Genomic DNA, 13220 nt, shown 5'->3' with positions numbered 1-13220 from the left:
GGCCCCAGCCACTACCTCTGCTAACAATACTACCCCATTGTGCTGTTTTCCTCCTGCTTCTATAGATGAAGCCTCACACCCCAAGGATCTGGTGACAAGCACAAGAATTGAGGGCACCTGACTTGGCCCCATCTTTCCAACCTTCCACCTAAACACTCATTTGTCACCACTGTGGACACTCATATTCTCCCTGCAGACCAAAACCCACTACTCACTAGCAGATCTGGTGCTGGGGAATGACATCCTCTCTGGAGTCGGCTAGGGTGTCAGTCTGTCCAAAGGACTCCATGGGGGCTTCATAAGTCCTGAACCTGTTGAGGATTCCAAGCATCACTGGCCAGCCCAGGACAGCCAGCAAGTTCTTGCTCTTCTCACACCACTAAGCTCATGGTCTGTACATCGGCCCTTCCTATCTCTTCCCTTCTCTTCCAATTTCTTTCATGGATGAGGAATCAACTCCTGTCCTGATTAATTTAGGAGCCCAGAGGCCTTCTCTCTGGCCCCAGCCATTCCTGCTCTGCCTACACCTGGGTGGGACCCTGTTCCCAGAGACAATTGGTTCCCTTCTTGCTAAAGAAACACATTGCTTTGTCTCAGGCCTCAGGGAAGCAGAGTGACCGAGAATATACCACAGTCCTAGACAGACGCTATACTTGAATAGCCCAGCCCAGCCTAGCCCAGGCCTTGCATGCTTGGTTCCTCCAATTCTGGCAAGTGCCAGTGAAATAGGTTCTGTGAACCCACCACAAGCCAGGCTTCATTGCCAAGGGTCTCACTGTAGCTGTGCAATCCTATCTTATTGGAGTTGGCACGCACCTTGTGAATAGCAGGTCCAGTACCTACTGGGTTTCTGCAGAACTCCTGTAGTTGGGCAGACACCAAGTGTTCCAACTGCTCCTCCAGGGTTCATGCCATGAGGAACTCTGACCTGCAGGCCTCCTCCGAGCCAGGGGACAAGTGATCTTCATTCTTGAGGCGAACCGAGGAGGGATGGTTCAAATGCCATCTAGAAAACTACAAGAAGATTCATGGCCACACACATGATTGAAATAACCTGAAAACACTGATTGCTCACAGAAGCGTGCACACACACACACACACACACACACACACACACACACACACACAGAGCAGTAAGAGCCAATGAGGTTTAAGGAGGTGGAAGTGGTGGGTCAGCCTATAGTTTCCTGGCCTGGGCAGCCCCACGTCACCTGTGAAGTCCTGAGGAAAAATCTCCAGAAGCAGCGGCAGAGGCCTGGGGGCACCCAGTGTGGACACAGGTGCCCCAGGCCCCCTCTCCACCCTTCACTTCCTCTTGAATTTCTCCTCCTCCAACCACAACAGGAAAACTCCTTCACAATATGCACGTTCCACACAAGTGTACTAGCGGGCAGCTTGTATGGACTGTGGGTTCCTGCAAGAACCAGGGGTTAAATGCTCTGAGCCATTGTGATGTCATATCTTTAGAGTTCTTCACTTGAGCCCTTCTGACCACACCCTCTCCGCAGTCCCCTGTTTATCACTTGTGCTGTTGTTTTCCATGAGCACCACTGGCCAGGATGACTCTAACCCCCAGCACAAGGTCTCCAGTTTATGCTTGGAGGAAGAGGTATCCACCATCATGGAGATGTATAGACATTGGTTCATATGCACACTTCCTCCACTCATACAGATGTGACCCTGGCCTTTGAAAGAAAAGTAACTCAAAAGACCACTCCTGAAAATGTCACTAAGAGGGAAAAGATGAATTGGCTTTTGAACTGACAAGGCCAAGTTCTCATGAGGGAAAGGAGAAAATGGCGTCGTCCACCTTGTCAGAGGACCCTTTTAACAGTCAGGGTTAGAGGTGGGAGGTGCCTCTCATGCTCCACATGTGCTGCCTTCCAGGGCGGGGCTTTTGTCTGGGAGGGAGTGTTTGCTGACGTCCATATCACCCCTTTTTGGTTGAATATGTATAGTGTGGACAGGGAGTGTGGGTGAGGGTCATTTCTTCTGGAGCTCCTCCCTGCTGAGGGGGGGTGAGATAGACAATGGGCATGGGAGGGCTAGTATTGTTCAGGATTTGGACCAAGGTCATCATGGTTATGAAGATGTTACTTGTCCAGTGCTGGGTCCTCTTGTTTCTCGATGACTAGAGCAACACTATGTCCAGCCTTTTTAATCTGCAGAGACAGGGTTGTAGTCAGCTTAACTCATCAGGCAGGTAACATTTAAGAATGCCAAGATGATTCCTGTGTGGATAACGGTGGATGGCTCTATGTTTAGGTCTCAACATTAAGTTTCTATGTCCCCTGTTAGACCTTGGCCAAACAGATGGGGACTATCTTGGAACCCATGAGGCAAATCAGTCCAGGGGAGCTGAATTCAGGTGTATGTAGCTGACAGGTTTACTTCACACAAAGGTAAAGGGGTCCTGGGAAGAGGGAGACAAAGGATAGTCAAAAGGCATCTTTGAAGTCCAGCGCTGTGTAAAATGCAACCATTGCAGGGGTTAGAAAGCAGCATATAAGGGTTGGGCACAATGGGGTGTAAGGGATAATGGCAGCATTTACAAGGCAAAGGTCCTGCACAGGCGGAATGAGCCATTAGCTTTGGCGATCCCAAAGAAGCGGGTATTCTAAGGAGCGCTAGTGGAACATAACAACTCTTTTCAAACAGAATTTAACAACTGGTTATAGTCACAGAAGACTGTGGCAAGGGAGGGAGTCATGGGGTTGTGAAGGGAAATGTTGGGGGTCCCTCAGGGGGATACGAATGGGAGGGTGGTGCTTCTCAATAGAGGGGTTATGAGTACCCCAAACCTTGGGGTCACCTCAGAGGGTGGAAGAGGGAAATGCAAGGAGTCACTAGGTGAGCCTACTAAAGCAATCAACAAGGAGATTGTGGGGGAGGCAAATCACTATCACATTGTGACAGCTGGGAAGGGCATAGGTTCATAGAGCTCCAGATATGGCCAAGAGGTCTCTACCCAGCAGAGGAACTGGACAGTGGGAATAACAAGGACAAGAGAAAAACACAAATTGCAGGGTGGGATTAGGGGTTTGTAAACTGATACATTGCATGAGCACCTTAATCTGGACAAATGAATTGAATTAGCTTATACTTGTATCTTTTTGTCCTCATATCCTGTGTGACCCTCAGTTTTTCTTCGCTTGATCCTATTCTACGAGTTTGATGTTTTATTCACATTTTAGAGAAGCACTAGATGTGTTAAGAAATATTCATTTTTTATTATTTTCAAAGTAATGTACAGACGGCTTTCAGTTAGATAAGTTAGATAGCAAGTAAATTCCTAATGAACATTGTTATCCCATCCCTCAAATTTCTCCCAATTTCCTTCCTTCCAACACCCCTCCAACAAGTTGTACAGATAGTGTACAACATATTGTCTTGTGTAGATGGCTGTTGCAGTGGTTACCTCTTTATCTTATTATTTTGCTGTTCCCCTTCTCTATTCTAATAACAATAAACCTTATAAAAATACCAGGTAAAAAAATCAAATACAACAACAAAAGAGGATATACCATAGGGGGAAGAACACACACAAGAAACAAAAAAATCCCAAAATTTATTAAAAACAGTGGCAACAGAAAAAAACTCTTATGTCCATATCTTGGAGTTCATTGCCCTTAGCATCATCTTTATGGTCATATGTAGATGGCTATTGAGCTATTGTGCTCATCTGCTAAATTTATTCTAGAAGTATAGTAATAATTGCAATTAAGGGAAACCATGGGACCTATGGTCAATCACAGGATTTTGAACCTCTTCTCCATGACCAGAAAGACCAACAGCATGCTGCGACAACAGAGTTCAATGTATTCTCTGAATGATTCGTCTAAGAACATATGAGTTTGAGAGTTGGGGTAGCATTTAGTTCTGGGTATCCATAGTTTCTGGCCCTCTAGAGAAAACATTTGCTGGTTTGTCCCTTATCCTAAACCTGCTTTTTAGAAATTTCCCAAAATGGAAGCACTGTTGTTGCTCTCACAGTGTGCATGGCAGAGAGTTTATGTCCCAAGTATTGTGAATCTCTGGGGATAAAGAGTGTTGGACAGTTATTCCTGGAGGTGGTGATATTCAATTATCAGGTCTCCAAGGGCTGTGCCCAGTGACTGACAGCTTTGAGCACTCACTGTTGGGGACAGGTAAGCTTTCATTGCATAGATTTTGGAAAGAACATCAGTGTCTTCCTCAATCTGTGTCTGGGATATGATTTTGACCATGGCCCTGACTCAGTGATTCTCTTGTCCACTCCTTTTCATTTTGTCTGGTCCCAATACTGTATAATTGATGAACATTCTACAGCCAGTGACTCAGCCAGCCTTGATTTCTGCTGCTGATGTCTATAAACGCTGTGAACCAAAACTGTTGTTGTTGAAGTGCAGGCCTACGGACCATGGTGCACGATGATAATTCAAGCTATGCTGGCCATTCAACACTAGCTCACGTCAGTCCTACTTTGTTTCAGAACTTTGGTTGAAGAAGTATCCTAGGAGAGTGTCTGTTGAGGAAATCAGTGAGATGTCCTTAAATTGAGATATTTCTGGAATATTCTAAAGGAGGGAGATGTGTGAGGAGCAGTAGCAGCATTCCTGCATGAAGTACTCCATTGGTGACTATGTGATCTCCTTGCAGAGGCCACAAGCTTTGGATTCTCAGATCCACTCACCTCCCTGGCCAGCCCTCAGGGTGCTGGCTGTTTCCCTGGCAAGACTGGGGCTTGACACTCTCTCTCCTGCCATTTGTGTTACAATGGTGATTGGCTTGGACATCTACTTTAGTGAATATAAACACTAGCTTCTGGTTTCAGGTGGACAGAACCATCTTTCATTAGGTGGACAGAGGTGGTAGTATTCATTGCCTACTTCTGCATCAACACAAATAAAATGCTGTAAAGTTAGTTTTTCATACCCGGAGGGAGAGTATCTCATTCACTGTTGAGATCCAGGAATAAAACCACAATGGCCAAATCCAGTAGAAACAGAATTTACCTTCTATATTCATATTATATTCAAAGCTGGCATGTTTTCTTCAAAAAGTTTCACCCAAATCAGTAAATATTTTTCTTTCTATTGTTCATTCAAACAGAATGGAAACAGGGCAAGAACCCACACCTGAAATAATGGCAATCTCCATTGTTCTCCAGTGCCCTGGATGCAGTCTCTCGTGGAATGGCTTATCCTTGGTTGTGCATTGAGCCCATGGCACTCTCTGCACTCAGTCGAGGGGTGAGGGATGAGGGCTAGCACAGGCCTTTCCTCTAGGATTTTTGGAGGCCTGAGGTTTGTGGTGGGCAACACTCACTGTCTCTCAATCAATGCTCATGGGAAACTCTGGTGCACCCTAAGAAAGGCTGGATTAGCAGAAGAGGAAGGAAGGGAAAGTCAGAGCTCAAATGCTCTCATCGGGAAGACAACCTGGACAGGTCAGCATGGCTTGGTGGGAGTGTGTACTGTGGAACTCACAGCATCAGAGCCAGGGATCTGCATCACAGTCCTCAAAGTCAGATCCTAATAGAGAGGGCAGAGCCAGGGGCAAGTGTGGGCACCATACTCATTGCTCTACCAAAATGTCACTTGTTCCTCTATCGCGAAGTACCTAGTAAATGTGAAGCACTGACAAAATTACTGGAGGGCAGCTCAGTGTGTCCAGGCAATAAATCATCTTCCTTGGATGCTGAATTCATGAAAGACTTCATTTCTTTTATCTACAAGTCCCCTCTGAGTCAACATGACTGTGGCAATGTGGCCAAGGCTACACACCACCTTCCCTTGACCTCACATCCAGGACATAATCCATCCTAACAAATCTAATATCTCTAATATCCGAATGACAATTGCAGTGTGGCCCCAGACATCCCTAAGGATCATGTAGCCTCAGTGTTCTGCTACTATCACAATGATCCCTGCCACTGGACTCACTGAGCTGCCCACAGAGAGCTACTGTGTCCGTAGAATCTGGAGATTGGTGAGAAAAGTTCCTGAGTGGTTTCAGGATTGGAGGTCACTGGAGGGGAGGGTGTGGCCTGGGCCACTCTAGTCTCCATATGCTTAGTCCTTCCAGAAAAAGAAGATACATCATTTTTTGTCTCTTTCTCTTCCTAGGAAGAAGGTTGAAGCCAACTCCACACTTGATCTAGCCATTTGGGGATGATACTCATCTGGAGCCCAAAATTGTATTTTGCCAAACAGCTCATAGCGGAAAGCACATCTGAGTCCTCAGGAATCCTCAGCTCTGGTGGAGTTGGGACATTGAGGTAAGTCAGCAGTACTGATGGGGACTGAGAAGAATCAAGGTTTGGAGAAGCTCCTACAGATGCATTTTGAGCCAGGATTCTGCCATGCCTGCAATGGGTCCTCTGCCTGGGAACTGAATCTGTGGAAATCTATCTTGTCTTGCTTAGGAAAGAACTTGGTTCTCCAGCTCATGCTTACCCTACCTCATTGTAACCCCAGGTTTACTCACCTATTCTCACTGCTTACTTGATGATCAGGACCACCAGGCACAGCAGGCTTTCCAGAATGCACAGCACCTCCTGGGAGCAGTCCTACTGAGAACAAGGAGGACTCACCCCCTGGAGCACAGCTGGCAGGACTGGATGCAGGCCCCCTGCACAGCATGTGTTCCAGGTCTCTACTGAGCCCTTAACACTCAGGAAGATTTGTCTTTCCTTCTGCATCTTCTTTCTCCCCTGGTTTTTCTGGCTATGCGTATCCAGACAACTAAGTCTAGACTGTACTCAACTCCTGCCCATATTCTGGCTGCTCATTCCTATTCAGAAGCCTCCCTAGGCTTCTGACTTCCTTTCCTGGGAGAAGGGAACCCAGGCCACCTACCCAAGGAGAAGAGTGCAGGAAGCTAGCAAGGCTTGATGACAGGCAACAGGCAGTCAATGCTGGTCCTTTAGGCAAAGCACCTGATTAGGTCTTCAGCTCAGTATCAAGACAACAGAACAGTGACATAATGCACAGCATGTGATCCCAAATCATAGAATCTCTCTCTCTCTTTTCCATTCTTTCTGTCCCTCTCTCATTCTCTCTGTACTTCACCCCATCTCTTTGTCTCTCTGCACACCTCTGTCTCTTTTTGGGAATGTCTCTGAACCACTGTCTGCCTCTTTGTCTGTCTGTCATCCTCCTAAGGTGTTGGCTACTCTCCACTATATGTGAAGGAGAACAAACTGGCAGAGAAGAGATAGAATTTTCTCATGGGAACTGAGATCGCTTTAGCTCTTTGTAGGCCTCCACCTGGACTTGATTCTGTCTGGCTAATCATTCTACAACCCTGACTTTGCCCCTGAAAATATCCTTTTGCAGTCACTGGCACAGATTGATCATATGACCTTTGGTGGTGTGGGATGGAATCTTGAGCCCTGAGGGAGCATGTTTCTTCAGTGGTCTGGGGAGAATTCAAGGGTTTACTGGATGCTAGGCAAGTCCTTTTCCATTGAGCCAGTTTGAGATTCTTTCTGAAGTCATGCATCCCATGGGAGTAAGGCAAAGTGTCTTCTAGTGAGGGTTGTGGCCACCAGCCCATAGCAGCAGCATCTTCTGCTCTCCAAAGTGATGGTGTCTCTGTACTGCCTCTTGTCTCCTCAGAGAGTTCTTGTAGGGCAGGGCTGGGCAGTGAAAGAGCAAGTATATCCAGAAGCTGATTGGTCAGGGATGGGTCCTGGATCATCCAGTGTGGACTTAGGTCTCAGTACCCAATCTGCCCACTTCTACTGCTGCCCTCCCACCTTGTGTGGTGAGCATGCGCACCCACCCTCTTCTGCCATTTCCCTGGCTGTCTGCTTCTGAATCACTTTGCTCCTCTGAGATGATCTGCATGTGTTTTCAGATTTCTGGCTTGTGCCCTTGTAACAAGTGTTTCATCATGGTCTTGATGTTTGGTGTCTTGTCCTGGTTAGGCACTTGGGTCAGAATGGTAGAAACTCCACTGGGCCTTGTTTACCAGTGTGCCCCCTTCCCACTGGTCAGTGGCCAAGGAACCTTTAGAGACTCTCACTGTTTAAAAGTGGAATCATCCATGATGTGATTGGGATGTTTCAACTCTTTCCTTTTGAACATGGTCTTAGGAGATAAAGATGGGTGTTGGATTCATTTTGCCTACCATCAACTTAGCTGACCGGTAACGATTCAAGTATTTTTTATTTCTTGCGATTTTTTCTAACGTATTTATAAGATGATTTCTTTGTTGCTTTGTATGTCCCTCCCCCATGGTATAACCCCTGTTTTCACTTTATTTGATGTTGGTATAATTTGTGGAGGGGAAGGGGAAAAACAAATTGTTTAAATAGGGATACAGGTGGACCCATTGCAACAATGAGATATACAAGACATTATGTCAAAAAATGAACTTTAAAACTTTGGCTAGAGCGCAGGGGTGTGAAAGTGGGGAGGGAGTGGGGTAGTGGGGTAGGGTGATAGAAAGGGATGGGAAGGGATGGGAAGGGGAAACAAAGGAGGAGGCAACAACGCTTGATAAGAAATGTACTCAATATCTTGCCCACGTAATTGTAACCTTTCTGTACGGTATTTTCACAATTTAAAAAAAAAGAGAGAAAAGGAAAAAATTAGTATTCAAGTCAAAGAAAAAAAAAGATGGGTCTTGGATGCACCAATTCCTACCCCACCCTTTTTAGCAGTGTGCCACCTCCTCCCAGGCAGGATCCTGTTCAGCTCCTTTGGCTATAGGTTAACAGATACAAATAGGCCATGGTCTCTCAGGAGATGATGACCAAGTCCAAGAGAGGGAGCAGCCCAAGAGCCAGGGCCCCATTGCCTCCTACCATTCAGGCCTCTACTGGGATGGAGGCTGCACTGGTGGCGGACACAACCTTGTCCCACTCCCCTGAGGCTCTGAGCAAAGCACAGGAAGACACATTCTCCCAATGACAGCCCCTCTCACTTGTGGCCAGGAGAGCACTGAGCGTGATGGAGAGGCTACAAATGACTCTTGCTCCCTTGAGGACTTGGAAGAGCAAAGAGGCTTCTCCTGAACTGGGCCAGTTCACCTGTGGGAAGATTCTGCTCTTTTCTGGTTGCATACCACCCAGAATCCTACCATCCTGACTAACTCCAAGTAGATAGGATATGTGAAGCACTAAGGGAGTCCCTGGAGGGCAGGTCAGTGTCTGCAGTGGCAGGCATCATTGTGATACTAGTAGGAAACTGAGGATACATGATCCTCAGTGTTTTCCTGGGTACATTGCAATTGTCGTTCTCCTAGTAGCGGAAGGTTTGATAGGAAGGATTATGAATATGATCAGGATGTGGATTCATGGCAAGGTGACTTGTGGCCTAGGCAACATTGCCACTGCCATGTGGACCTGAGAGGGGATTTGTAGATACATATCTGACAAAAGCTTATTGCCTGGACCACAGAGTCACTTTCATCCTGACATCAGGAGGGGATTGTGCAGAAGAGATCCTGAGTAGTTTCAGGATTAGAAGTTACTGGAGGGTAGATTGTGACCTGGGCCACTCTAGTCTGGATGTTCTTTAGCCCCTCACCACCCAGACCAAGGGGAGGCATATTAAGTGTTTTGTCTCTTTCTCTTCCTGGAAAGAAGGGTGAAGCCAGCTCCACACTTGATCTAGACGTCTTGGGGGTAGTTCCCCTTCTGGTGTTCAAACTTGTATTTTCCCACAGAGATCATACTAGAAAACACATTAATGTTATCAGGGATCCTCCGCTCTGGTGGAAGAGGGACAGAGAACTGAGTCAGCAGTACCGATGGGGACTAGGAGGAACCAAACTTGAGAAGCTGCTACAATTTGAGCCAGCATGCTGCTATGCTAACACGACCAGCAAGGGCCTGGGACTCCCTGCTTGGGAACTGAATCTGTGCAAATCTATTTTGTCTTGCTTAGAAAAGAACTTGGGACCACAACTCAGACCTGCCCTGCCTAGTTGTAACCCAAGAGATTCCCATCCTGTCCTCACTGCTGCCTTGATGATCAGGACCTCTGGGCACAACTTGCTTTCCAGCATGCACAGAAACTCCAGGAGCACTGTCCTACTGAGAACACAGAGGACTCACTCCATGCTGCACAACAGCGCAGGCCTGGACCCAGGCCCCCTGCACAGCATGTATTTCAGGGGCCTCAAACTTACAGAGCCCAACACTCAGGAAGATTTCCTTCCTGCCGGCTCTTCTTTCTCCCCAGGCTCCTCTGGCCATGAGTCTACTGTCAACGAAGTCTAGACTGCACTCAACTCCTGCTCATATTTGGGTTGCTCATTCCTATTCAGAAGCCTCCATAGCCTCTGACTTCCTTTCCTGGGAGAAGGGAACCCAGGCCACTTACAAATAAGAAGAGTGCAGGAAGCTAGCAAGGCTTGATGACAGGCAAGGGGCAATCAATGCTGATCCTTCAGGCAAAGCACCTGATTAGGTCTTCAGCTCAGCATATAGACAACAGAGCAGTGATACCATGCATACCTTGTGGTCCCAAATCACACGATTTCTCTCTCTGTATATGTCCCTCTGTCTCTGTCTCTCTATCCTTCTGTCCATATCTGTGAGTTTCTCTCTCTTTCTCTCTCTCTGTCTGTTTCTCTCTGTCTCTCTTTCTCTCTGTCTCTCTGTCTCTCTCTGTCTCTGTCTCTCTGTCTCTGTCTCTCTGTCTCTGTCTCTCTGTCTCTGTCTCTGTCTCTGTCTCTCTCTCTCTGTCTCTCTCTCTCTCTCTCTCTCTCTCTCTCTCTCTCTCTGTATGTCTCAGAATCCCTGTATGTCTCTGTCTAAGTCTGTCATCCCCCTAAGATGTTAGGTACTCTCCACTAATTGTGAGGAGGAGCACACTGGCAGCAAAGAGGTGGTCTCTGTGATCTTTCTAGCTCTATCTGACCCTGCACCTAGACTTGTTTATGTTCTGAATCTTCTTTCCACAACATTGTCTCTGCTCCCAGAAGTGCGTTTTTGCTGACAATGGCATGGATGAATCCTAAGACCACTGGTGGACTTGGAATGCATTCTTGAGCACTGAAGGGGCGTCTTCTTTCACTTGTCTGGAGAAAAATCAAGAGTTTCCAGTTAGTTATGCAATTCTTTTTCCATTGATCTATACCCCAGTGTGAGATTCTCACAGAACTCTTGCTTCTCATTGGAGTAAGACAAAGTGTCTTCTAGTGAGGGCTATTGCCACCCAGCAGCTGCATCCTCTGCTCTCCAAAGTGATGGTGTCTCTGCACTGCCTCTTGCCTCTTCAGACAGGCCATGTGGGTCAGGGCTAGGCAGTGCAAGGTCAGGCATGTCCAGCGGCTGATTGGGCAGTGATGGGACTGGAGTATGCAGTGCCCACTTGGGTCTCAGTACCCAGTGTCCACCCTTCTGCTGCTTTCTTCACACATGGGGTGGTGAGAATGCCCACCTACCCTCTTCTGCCATTTCCCTGGCTGTCTGCTTCTGACTCACTTTGATCCTTTGATATGATCTGCATGAGCTCCCAGTCCTCTAGCTTGTACCCGTGCAACCAGTGTTTGCTCATGGTCTTGAGGTTTCATGTCTTGTCCTTATTGGGCACCTGGGTCAGAAGAGGAGAGAAACCACTGGGCCTAGTGTCTAGTGTGTCCCCTTCCCACCAGCTAGTGACAAAGGATCCTCTGGAGCCTCTCAGTGCTCAGCAGAGAAATCATCCATGGTGCAAAGTGCGTATTTCAACTCTTTCTTCCTGAGCATGGTCTCAGTAGATAAAACTGGGCCTTGGAGTCCACAGTGTCTACTTCATCCTTGCTAGCAGTGTGCCACCTCCTCCCAGGCTGGATCCTGATCAGCTCCTGTACCTATAGATTAACAGAAGCAAGTAGGCATGAAACTAGTTCTCTCAGGAGATGCTCGCCCAAGCCCAAGAGAGGGACAGGCCCAGAGCCAGGGCCCTATTGCCTCCTACTAGTCAGGCCTCCACAGGGCTGGCGCTGCAATGGTGGAGGACACACCTGCATCCATTTCCCGCTCCCCTGAGGCTCTGAGCAGAGCACCCAAGAAGACATTCTCCCAGCGGGCTGCTAATGACAGCCACTCCCTCTTGTGGCCAGGAGAGGACTGAACATGATGGAATGTCATGGACTGTCCATTAGGAAGCATGAGGAGGCAGAGGCTACAAATGACTCCTGCTCCCTTGAGGACTTGGAAGGAGACACAGGCTTCTCCTAACTGGGCCAGTTCACTTGTTAGATTTTACTCTTTCTGGGTTGTACATCACTCAGAATCCCACCATCGGACTGACTACAAGCCCACTAGTTGGCTTTTGCCTGAGTTGGCCAACCACAATTTCTTTAGGATTGCAGCCTCCTAAGCAGCCCCTCCCTGTGTCTGAGACAGCCAATGCTCTCATTCTTGGGAAATCCTCTTGATTCTGAAGCCCCCTCGGCCAAACAACAGGCTCTGCACCTTCCTTCCTCTAAGAAAAGTCAGGAAGGTCAGTGTTGGACTCTTTACTATATAGTCAAGGACTTCATCTCCTTTATCCCTGTTTCCTCTTTCTTGACTCCTCAGGGGCCTTGGGGTTTTATGATTCACACCAGTGGCTGGTATCTCCATTGCCTCCCTCCTTCTGTCAGATCTGGCCATGAGCCCTGCCACTGCATTTCATCACTCCATACAAGAGCATCAATTTCAGGATGGAAGTGAATGGACATGGAGGGAACCACAAGCCTAGGTCCAGGCTTGTTGAAGAGAGCAGGGGAATGCCAGACTGCCCCACTCACTGTGATGCTTTTGTAGACATTTGCTGTGTGCTCAGGCAGGCTCACCCTGATGACACCGGAATCTCCCACCTGCTTCTTATACAGAGGCACAAGGGAGCTGTTCCTGCATACAACGTTATCCCAGCTCAGGCTGTGGCTTATGTTGGCCTCAGTGTGCTGGACTCTGAAGGGAAGGCTGTTCTGCTGGAATTCAGGGTCAACCTGGATGCCCCTGGAGTTGAGGAGGAGTCGCAGGACCTGACCTGGAGGGACAGCAACATGAGAGAGGCCTGGTCACAGATGGATGCCCCAGCCTGGGAGGATGGTCTAGGGCCTTCCAAAGACTATGTGTGCGTGCAGGAGCTGGGCTTCCTGAGCCCCTCTGCTGTACCTCCAGTGGAGGAGGTAGGGATGACATAGGGTGTCACTTTTTCCTTGTTTTGAGGGGATTCTCCCTTGAGGCTCCTGTGGAGATCCAGGTGGGAGCTGGCCTCCCCAGCTCACTGCAGGACACTGTATGAGGGCCC

Source organism: Dipodomys spectabilis, unplaced genomic scaffold (genome assembly GCF_019054845.1).
Source record: "Dipodomys spectabilis isolate Male_0828 unplaced genomic scaffold, ASM1905484v1 ptg000046l, whole genome shotgun sequence".
NCBI classification, from domain to species: Eukaryota; Metazoa; Chordata; class Mammalia; order Rodentia; family Heteromyidae; genus Dipodomys; species Dipodomys spectabilis.
The sequence above is the reverse complement of the archived record's forward strand: the minus strand, read 5'-3'. Positions refer to the sequence as shown.